The sequence below is a fragment of the Sminthopsis crassicaudata genome, chromosome 4 (assembly GCF_048593235.1).
Source record: "Sminthopsis crassicaudata isolate SCR6 chromosome 4, ASM4859323v1, whole genome shotgun sequence".
Lineage (NCBI taxonomy): Eukaryota > Metazoa > Chordata > Mammalia > Dasyuromorphia > Dasyuridae > Sminthopsis > Sminthopsis crassicaudata.
In genome coordinates this window covers 411,405,271-411,414,861 of record NC_133620.1, presented here as the reverse complement: position 1 = coordinate 411,414,861, position 9,591 = coordinate 411,405,271, and the positions used below count along the sequence as shown (strand labels likewise).

Below are 9,591 nucleotides of genomic sequence, written 5' to 3'. Positions count from 1 at the left end.
GGTCTCATAGAAGCATACCAGAAGTTCTCTGAGAACAGCAACTATTGTCTTTCTGCTTTTATAGTGTTACTTTGAAATGTCTTGCATGCTGAAGGTGGCTATTAATGCATGCTTCATATGACTAGAGACAAATAACCTGTGCTTGAATGGAAACATCACTGAACTTAAAGTCAGAAGACCAGAGATATATATTTTTCACTAACTAGATGGTCTTGGGCAAGTATCTGAATTTATTTGAATCTTATTTTCTGTGTTTTACATCAAGGACTGGTGATTTCGTTATATGGGAACTTCTGTTATGAAGAAACTTGATTGAGGTTCATAAACATTAAGTGATTTCTCAAAGGTGATACAGCTAACAAGTATTAAAGACAGAGTTTGAACTCATAACTTACTCTAGATTCAGTCCTCTATCCACTATGCCATGATGTTTACCATTTATCTTTATATAAGAGATAGCAGCTTCTGCTTTGTCTCCCACACAGCATTTTTAGAATAAAAGATAATATACAGGAAAGTAACATCATTAGAAAACATTAAAAGACTTCAGAGAGACTGTAGTTCAAATGGCTTATTTTATAGCTTAGGAAATAGAGACCTAGAGAGGTGAAGGGATGAATAAACACATTCAAATGAGTAAAATGCAAAGCCAGGATTCAAAACTAGCCTCTTGACTACCATCCATATGTTCTTCCTTTCTCTCTTGTTTTATTTTTTTCTCAACTTCATGTAAAAAACGCTAACTTTCCTTTTTAAAAATTTTGAGTTACATATTCTCTCCCTCCCCTTTCCTTTCTTTGAGAAAGCAAGCAAAAAACATAGAATGCTTCATGAATTTGCATGTCAAACTTGTAAAGGGGCAATGCTAATCTTTTTTGTATTGTTCCAATTTTAGTATATGTGCTGCCAAAGTGAGCACTCTAGTAGACATCTTAAACTAAATATGTCCAAAATGGAACTCATCTTTTCTCTTAAACTATCTCCCCCCACCCTTCACCCCTTTGCTATTATTATAAAGGGCACCATCATTCTCCTAGTCTCCCAGACTTACAACACAGCTATCATCCTCACCCTCCTCCTCTCCATATTCAACCAGTTGCCAAAGTTTATTGATTTCATCTCTGCAACATCTCTTTTTCTCCTCTGTCACTGATACCAGTTCATCACCTCATACCTGAATTATTACAGTTCTTATCTATCTACCATTCAGACACTAAAGTGATTTTCCTAAAATCAGGTTTGACCATGTCACAACACCCCTTCCCCCATTCAATAAACTGCAGTGGCTCCCTATTGCCTCCAGGATATGCTGTTTGGCATTTGATACCCTTCATAACCTAGTACATTTCTACCTTTCCAGTATTCTTACATCTTATTATCTGACACATACTCCTTGATCCAGTGACAGTGGGCTCCTGGCTGTTCCATAAACAGACTACTCCAACTTTGGCATTCTGGACATTTCTATCTTCCATACCTAGAAAGATGTCTCTCCTCAAATCCAATCGACTGATTTCCTTGTCTTCCTTTAATTTTCTATTAAATTTACTGTGTTTACAAGATTTTTCCTTTTTCTTAATTCCTGTACTTTCTTTCTTTCATACATACATACATACATATATATATATCTATATATCTTGCTTTGCATGTGTTTGTTTATATTTTGTCTCACTTTGTAAGTTGTGAACTCCTTCAGGATAGAAAACATCTTCCCTTTTTTTAGGTCCTCAACCTGAAGCACAAAGCCTAGCACATAATAGGTGCTTAATAAATGTTCACTGATCCAGTCACTGATTGATATAGGCAATATAAAAACTTTTAACAATGTGTTTAACAGATTGGAACCAGTCACACAATGTTTATTCATGCTTAATTCTCTTTACTTTAGGTCACTATCACTCTCCTGGAATCAGAAGCTGTAGCCTCTTCCATTTGGGAAAATTGCATCAGTGAAGTTTTTTTTTTATATGTTTCATGCTTATACTTGCCCCCATTATGCGTACAACTGGAGCTATGTTAAAATGGAATGATCTACCTTGCTGGGCAATCAATTCTTCCTCAGAAGGCTCAAGACCCTTTTCTCAGATATGTTGCAGAGACATTTCTTGATCAGATATAGGTTGAAGTAGATGATTTCAGACCCTTTCCAATACTGAGATTCAATGATCAAATTCACCAGACAATTTTGAAGCTCTTTGTAAATATGGAATACATTTTTCTTGTTTATGCATCCCTTGCAATAGCTAGCATGGAGTAGGCATTCAATAAATATAGGATGCTATACTGAATTTTGTCTGTATAGACTCAATAATCCAAATAAACCTCAGTTGGGGATAATTTGGATTCTTCATTTAACACATATGCAGAGTTACTCATTCAATTAATAAATATTTATTGAAAGGGAGTTCTGATGAATGCTCACTAATTCAAGGCATAGGAGAACACCAATTTTTGCTTTTGTGAAATATAGACTGGGACTGATGAACTAGACCAGGAGTTCTCAAACTACACCCTGCGGGCCAGATGTGGCCCACTGAGGACGTTTTTGCGGTCAGCCAGGTTATGGCAGATGGGTTGAGGGGTGGAGACAGAGTGTGAGTTTTTGTTTTTACTATAGTCCGGCCCTCCCACAGTCTGAGGGACTGTGAACTGACCCTCTATTTAAAAAGTTTGAGGACCAATGATAGACTGTGGGTAGATCAGTTCTGTGCTATTTTGACCAATTTCACTTTTGATTCTTATAATGAGTTTTGACTCAGGACACATGTTGATTATTGATGACCAAAATATTGCGATGATCTTGGCCACAGTTTAGTTATCCTTTATAAACACTTGGTTTCTCAGCTTTAGTACTTAGTAGCTCTGCGTCCTTTCTTTCTCTGTCCTGGATTCTTTGTATTATAAACTGAGGTGATTGAACTAGAGGTTTTCTAAGATCTCTTTCAGTTTGAAATCTATTATTCTGTGATCCCATGGCTAACAATTGAAAGAACATGCTCCCTAAAATCTTTGAGTGTTTGTGCAGCTTACTTTTTTTTTGTCACTGACCTGCAGTATCTTAGTCCATAAAATAAGCAAATTGAACTAGATTATCTGTAAAATACCTTAATTCTAAGAATAATAGCTGGCTAGCTTCACAAATATATCATTTGAGCCTTACAATAAGTCTTGGAGGCAAATCTTCATATTACAGTTGAGGAAACTAAGTCAAACAGAGTTACTTAGGGTCACACAGCTAGTAATTGTCTAAGGCTGTATTTTCACTCAGGGTTCCCTGACTCGAGCCTTTAAGGCAGTTAAATCTTTAAGTTGTTAAGGTTTTATTAAATTGTAACCTGCACAAGGGCAAGGTTGTATATTGTATATTGTATCATATATGATTCTCCTATGGAAAAAAATAATAACTTTCTTGGAAAAATGATCCCATTTATAATGAGAAAATGGTCAGGTAGATAATGCATTGAATAGATTACATAGATAATAATAGATCAAGTTTATAGATAGGGAAACTGGTCATAGATGTTGCTCCAGGAAAGTTGCTTGTTTGCCACAATTCTTCATCTGTAAAATGAACTAGAGAAGAAAATGGTGGATCACTCCAGTATCTTTGCCAAGAAAACCCCAAAGAGGATCAAGAAGAGTCAGTCGTGACTGAAATGACTGAACAACAACAATAGTGAGAGAATCTGATTTTGAAAATTCCCAAAGAAGTGGTTCAGAATCATAAATCATAGAAACCTACAAGTAGAAAGGACTTTGGAAATCAATCAGTCAAGAAGCATTTACTAAGTAACTATCATGTATGTTCTATGGCTGTAGGAGCTGAGGATAAAAACAAGTCAGATCATTTTATAGACAAGGAAATCAATGCCCTGAGTGAAGTTCTTTGCTCAAGGTAACATGGCTAGTAAAGTGTAGGATCATAGGAGCATAGATTTGTAGAAGGGACCTTAGGGGTCATTGAATCCAATCCTTCCAATTCAAAGTCAAGGAAACTAGAGTCAAGAGACATTCAAGATCTTGAAAAAAGTTCCACGGAGATCAAATGAAGTGACTCAAATTCCATTGACTCAAAACTTAGTCTTTTTACTGAACTAAAGTTGACAGAACTGCAATTAGAACCCAGTTTCTTGATTATCACTTTTAAGAAACTTTAACCTTTATGATTACCTTAGGCTACTTAATCATGTAATTGAAATTTCAGAACAAAACCAGAGAACATTCAGAGGAGAGCAATCGGGGTGATAAAAGGCCTCAAGTTCAAGCCAAATCAATATCATAACTGATTATCATAACCTGTCTAAAATATTTTTTCCAATCATACTCTGGTTTATTTGGAGTCAGAAAAAATATAGGTTTAAATAGTGCCTCAGATTATTATTAGCTAGATGATCTTGAACAAGTATTTTGACTTTTGTGCTCCACAGTTTCCTCATGTACAAAATGAGAAAGTCAGGCTCAATGACTCTAAGATCCATTCCAGATCTAAACTGTTATTTCCTTGTTGCTCTTTGTGTTCTTTTCCTTTATCTTTCTTCATTTTTTTCCTTTATTTGTATCTACAGATAGCCCATGAGTGAGGAGCATGCCAGAGTTTATGAATAGAGGGGTAGAAATGAGCCCCTGGGACTTGCCACACAAACTTCACTGCTATTTCCCTACAAGGATTCCTTTCCTTGGGTTTGTTTGTCATGTGCTTTTCTACTCCTCTCTGGAATTCTATGCTAAGGTTCCAATGCTTTCCAGAACTTTCACTCCCCTTGTGCATTTACTGTAAGCAAACATTTAAATTTGGGAGCTGAAAGGTTCCCCAAGTCAGATCAGCCTGTTTGCAATGAAGCATATCACTCAGGTGGATCACTTGGAAGGAACAGGAAGAAGAAGCAGTCTCTCCCTGGTGCATTTGAGCCAAGTTATGTTGGCTGGAGGAAATGTAGCATTCAGAACTCTCACTCCAGGGGGAAGCCCAGCAAGGAAATATCATTCCAAACATACAGCAGACATCTCTGCCCAGATTGACTGTGAAAAGCCTCTCTTTCATTGCAGCAACCCATGTAGGCTCTGAATTATTTTATTGAGACACGTTTAAAGCTTTCCTGTTAGAAAATGAGGAACTTATTAATTATTTTGAGTTTAAAATAATTAAATCAGGCTCTGTCAGGCTGACATGGTTTTGCTCTGCAGGCAACTAGAATCTTTCAGAGCTGTGAAGCATTTTTTCTAGTCCCATATGCTTGGCTACAGGTGAGCCAGTTGGTAAATGTGTGACACCTTTTAATTACACTTCATCACAAGCTGGAACTTGTCTGATGGCTTACTTTATCATTTACTGCACAAATTTCATGCAAATCAAATGTTAGGGTGAACTTAAGGTCCTTGAAAGGTGGGACTCCTGAATTTTCATTCTTCTACATGGTGTTTTATAGTGGGTTCAGATCTTGTTCCTTTCTGGCACTCCAAAGGTGCATGACAACTGATTCTGCTGGATGTGAAGAGTAAGGGAACAGCTAAAGGTGGCTACTGATGCACAGGCAAGGCTTGGAACAGTGTTATGAAGCAGACTCCGACATAGAAATGGCAGATGGGCAGGGGGGTCGTCAGATAGTTATATATGAACCAATACGTTTTCCTTACTTCCCTTCACTCTCTATTTCTCTATTTGTCTTTGCTGTTAACTCTGCTGCCTTAAATAGATGTCCATTTACTCTAGACTGGAGATTGTACCAGCTTTAGAGAGGAAAACTACATACAAGTAGTAAAAGGACTGAAAACAAACTTGTAGTTGAAAACAATGTCAATGCAATTCATTTCAATAAATACTGTTGACTATGGGCAAGCCACATGCTGGGCATATTAAAAAACAATAACACGAAAACAACAGAAAAATAGTCCTTGCTTTCAAGGAACTTATATTTTACTAGGAGGGTACATACATTATGTAGTTAGATAAATAATAAACAACTTCAAAAGGCAGGGGGCATTTACTGAGGGGATCACAAAAGGCTTCAAACATAATTTGGAGCATAGCTGATACTTAATAATTGTTTTGCAATTTGAAATTGAAAATAATACAGGTGTAAGTCTGCAAAGCTGCCAAAAGACTTCAAAGAATATATTTTGAAATGAATCCATTAATTTTGAAATTGAAAGCTCTTTCCCAACACTATGCTTCTTGAAATGTTCTCCTTAGCTCAATGAACTGCATTGGCTGTCTATTAGCCTCATGATTTTACACACACACACACACACACACACACACACACACACAAAACACACATAATTCTTTGCCTAATTAAAGTCCTTCAAAAACTGGTCTCTTTTTTTCTTTGTTACTAACTTTATGACACAGCTAGCAAATTAATCATGGACTTAAAAGAAGAATATTGGAGGAGGGGAAGTCACAAGAAAAAGGCAAAGTGTAGGGAAATCATTTCAAACTCTATGGCTCATAGAGAACTATAAACCCAGAATTGTAAATCCCAGAATTCTAGAATTTCAGAATTTGAAGGGACATTGACTATTGAGCTTGACCTGTAAATGAAAACTCTTTCTTCTATAAATAATACATCCACCAAATGGTCATCCACTCTGCCTGAATATGGGTTTTAGCACATCCGAAAAAAAAAAAAAATGAACAAATTCTCATGGAAAGGAACTATATGGAATACTTCCAGTGAAGGAGAACTTTCTACCTCCCAAAGTGACCTGTCTTATCTTTGAACAGTTTTAATTGTTAGGAAATGAAGGTAAATTTATTTCTGTGATTTATGCCAGTTGCTTCCTGTTCTGCCTTTTGGGTGCATGTAGAACAGATTAGATCCTTTTGTCCATGTGACAGCCCACTTAAGGGCAGGGTTGTTTGCTTCCCTGATTCCCAGTTCACATCTTTCCTCTTCCAGGCTCAATATTCCTGGTTTCTTTGAATGATACTGATTTGGCTTGAACTCGAGGCCCTGTATCACCCCGATTGCTCTCCTCTGAATGTTCTCTGATTTTGTCCTGAAATTTCATTCAAACAATTAATGCCTGGTCCTATTTGGTCCCTGGAAACATCTCCAGACCCTTACTCACTTTAAAAATCTTCCTGAGTACAATCACTTATTCATCCTAACATACCTGAAAACTTCAGTTTCTTTCTCGATTTCTTCAAGTTAATAGCAGGATCCCAACACATCTTATATTTCCTGAAATGTTAAAAAGAAATTGACATTCAGACAGTCCATGTCTGCAGAGAACTGCCCTGTATATGCACCTGTCAAATTTAGCCCACCCTCTTCTGTTCAGAAGGTGGGCAGCCCAGCTATAGTTGTTGCGAAGCTAACCTTGGTTTACATCCTGAAACTCTTCAAAAGACATGGTTGTCTGGAGAGTGACATCTCTTTTTATGTTTATCTTGGGCAGGCTGACATTTAGTGTTCTACCTGCCTGCTCTATGGATATATGTATTCATGGCTTTCATAATTGCTACGTATTTGTACCGCTGAACTGTAGCTTTCCATCTCAGCCTGAGACTTGGAGAGCTCAAGGACAGCTTTGAATTGAACACATCATGTAATAGGCGAAAAATCAAGAGAAGGGGAAAAAAAAAGACATGTAATTTCAGCGAGGGGGAAAATAGGCACTTGCAATGAAATTAAATGTTTGGTGGTTTTCATTTGGCCCCTAGTGGATAATTCTCATTGTCACATTGAATTGGTAGGCTTTGCTTAAGCAAGAGCCAGGACTGAATGGCCCTGGAGACAAAATTACCTCGTAGCTTTGGAAATGGAGTTTGCTTCAAGCCAAAATTGAGATGAATTTGTGGTGTATTGACAGAAAGCTTGGAAACATTTGCCCAGTTGGTACCAGGATTACAGATAAATACAGAAGCCAGATGCAGAAAATGAATCCTCTTCTCACCGATTAATTTTTTTAAAATGTCATTAAATTTTTTACTTAAGTTTTGTAACAAATGTGTTCTGGTCTTTTCCCTTTGTTGCCTTCTGAACGATGCCTTCGCACATAGGAGCAAGAGCACTGTTAATAGCAAGCCAGGTGTTTCCATTAGCCGGCAGAGCTGTCCTCGGGATGATGAGAAGGTTTCCACAAACACCCTGTACGTGGCAGTTTCCACAGAGGCTCTGTGATGTCTGTCATCTTTTTACCCCAATGAAAATGATGCCATTTGCTTGTGATTATAGACTCCTATTGATTTCCAATTTTCACCAGACATGTTCAAGTCCCTTGGGCTCTGGGCGCTTGTAGATTCTTATCAGTCTTGCAGTGAAGAAACAATGTGGTAATATAATTGGCACCATGTAGCAATAAGAGACTCCTGTTCTACTTTCAATTTGGTCCTTTATTGCAATTTCTTGACAGGGGAATTTTTTTTTTTTTTTTAGTGCTAATGGGCTCTAAGAAGGTTCTCAAGAATGAAGCTAAACTTTTCAAAGGAGCAGGTGTCTCTGTGCCTTTCAAAAATCAACATAATACAAAGCAAGATCCCACTGTGCACCATTCCCCAACCTAACCCCTTTACTGTAGGACACTGGCTTCTCTCTCCATGTTGAGGAATGTTTTGTATTGTCAGGGCAGCTGCCAGCTCCAGAACTGTTTAATATAGTGAACTGTGTGCAGCCCAGGAATGTTTATTTTAAGTATCAAAGTGCCACACAAATAGTTCTGAGCTAGCTTCAAAAAGTCATTTCTATAAAGCAGATACCACAAGATTTCCTATGCAAAAATACCATCCCCTTCCCCCCTTTATTCCTGAGAAAAACTTAACATGACTTTCACTTGATCAGGAGTAATCATAATGAGAATAACAATAGCACATACCATTTATGTAACAATTTAAGCTTTGCAAATTATTTTCTGTGCTATCTCCCATGATTCTTGTACAACTCTGAGAGGGTAGATGTTCTTGTTTTCAGATTATTTTCTATACATAGGAAATAATGGGAGACGGAGATCGAGTGTCTTGCCCAAAGTCACCCGGCTAGTCAACTGCAGATCTTCCTGTCTTCACCTCCAGCACTATGCTGCTTTTCCTCTACTAATATTATCTTAGATCTTAATCTACCATCTCAGTTCATAAGACCTAATGTGTGGGTATTATAAAAATCAATCAATCAAGATTCTGAAGAAAACAAACTGGTTATATTTCAATTCATTTCAAGTGAAAAAATATTAAATACCTACTGTATGGTAAGTGAAGCAATCTGGGGCAATAGATGCTGGAGCTATTTTGGAAGTCTGAAGGAAGATGTGGGTACATGTCCTCTTCCTGACATCTGCCAACTGCATGACATTGGACTACTCAAGAGCTCAATGCTTCCAAATGACTCTCTAAGACTCCAATTTATAGCTATTTATTCCTGGATGACAGAAACTGTCCAGCTTTTATTTTTGTGTCTCCAGAATCTAGTACAATGACTGGTAGGAATGGTAAGGAATTGTAGGCTTTTAATAAATACATTGAATTGAAATGACTTCTTATACTAGGAGTCCTCTTCATTAGTAATATCACAGATTAAAACTAAACATAAACCACAAAAGAATAGAGAAACAACCTTGCTGAGTATAGGGGACGGAAAGGACCCCCATGCAAAT

The 9,591-nt window shown here is 37.3% G+C and overlaps 1 non-coding gene across 1 annotated transcript; it reads right to left on the bottom strand.

The window, feature by feature from the left end:
- Positions 1–812: 812 nt before the first annotated feature.
- LOC141541964 (U6 spliceosomal RNA) lies at positions 813–919 on the bottom strand. Its single transcript, XR_012481979.1, has one exon. It is a non-coding gene; the product is annotated as a U6 spliceosomal RNA (small nuclear RNA).
- Positions 920–9,591: the final 8,672 nt, after the last annotated feature.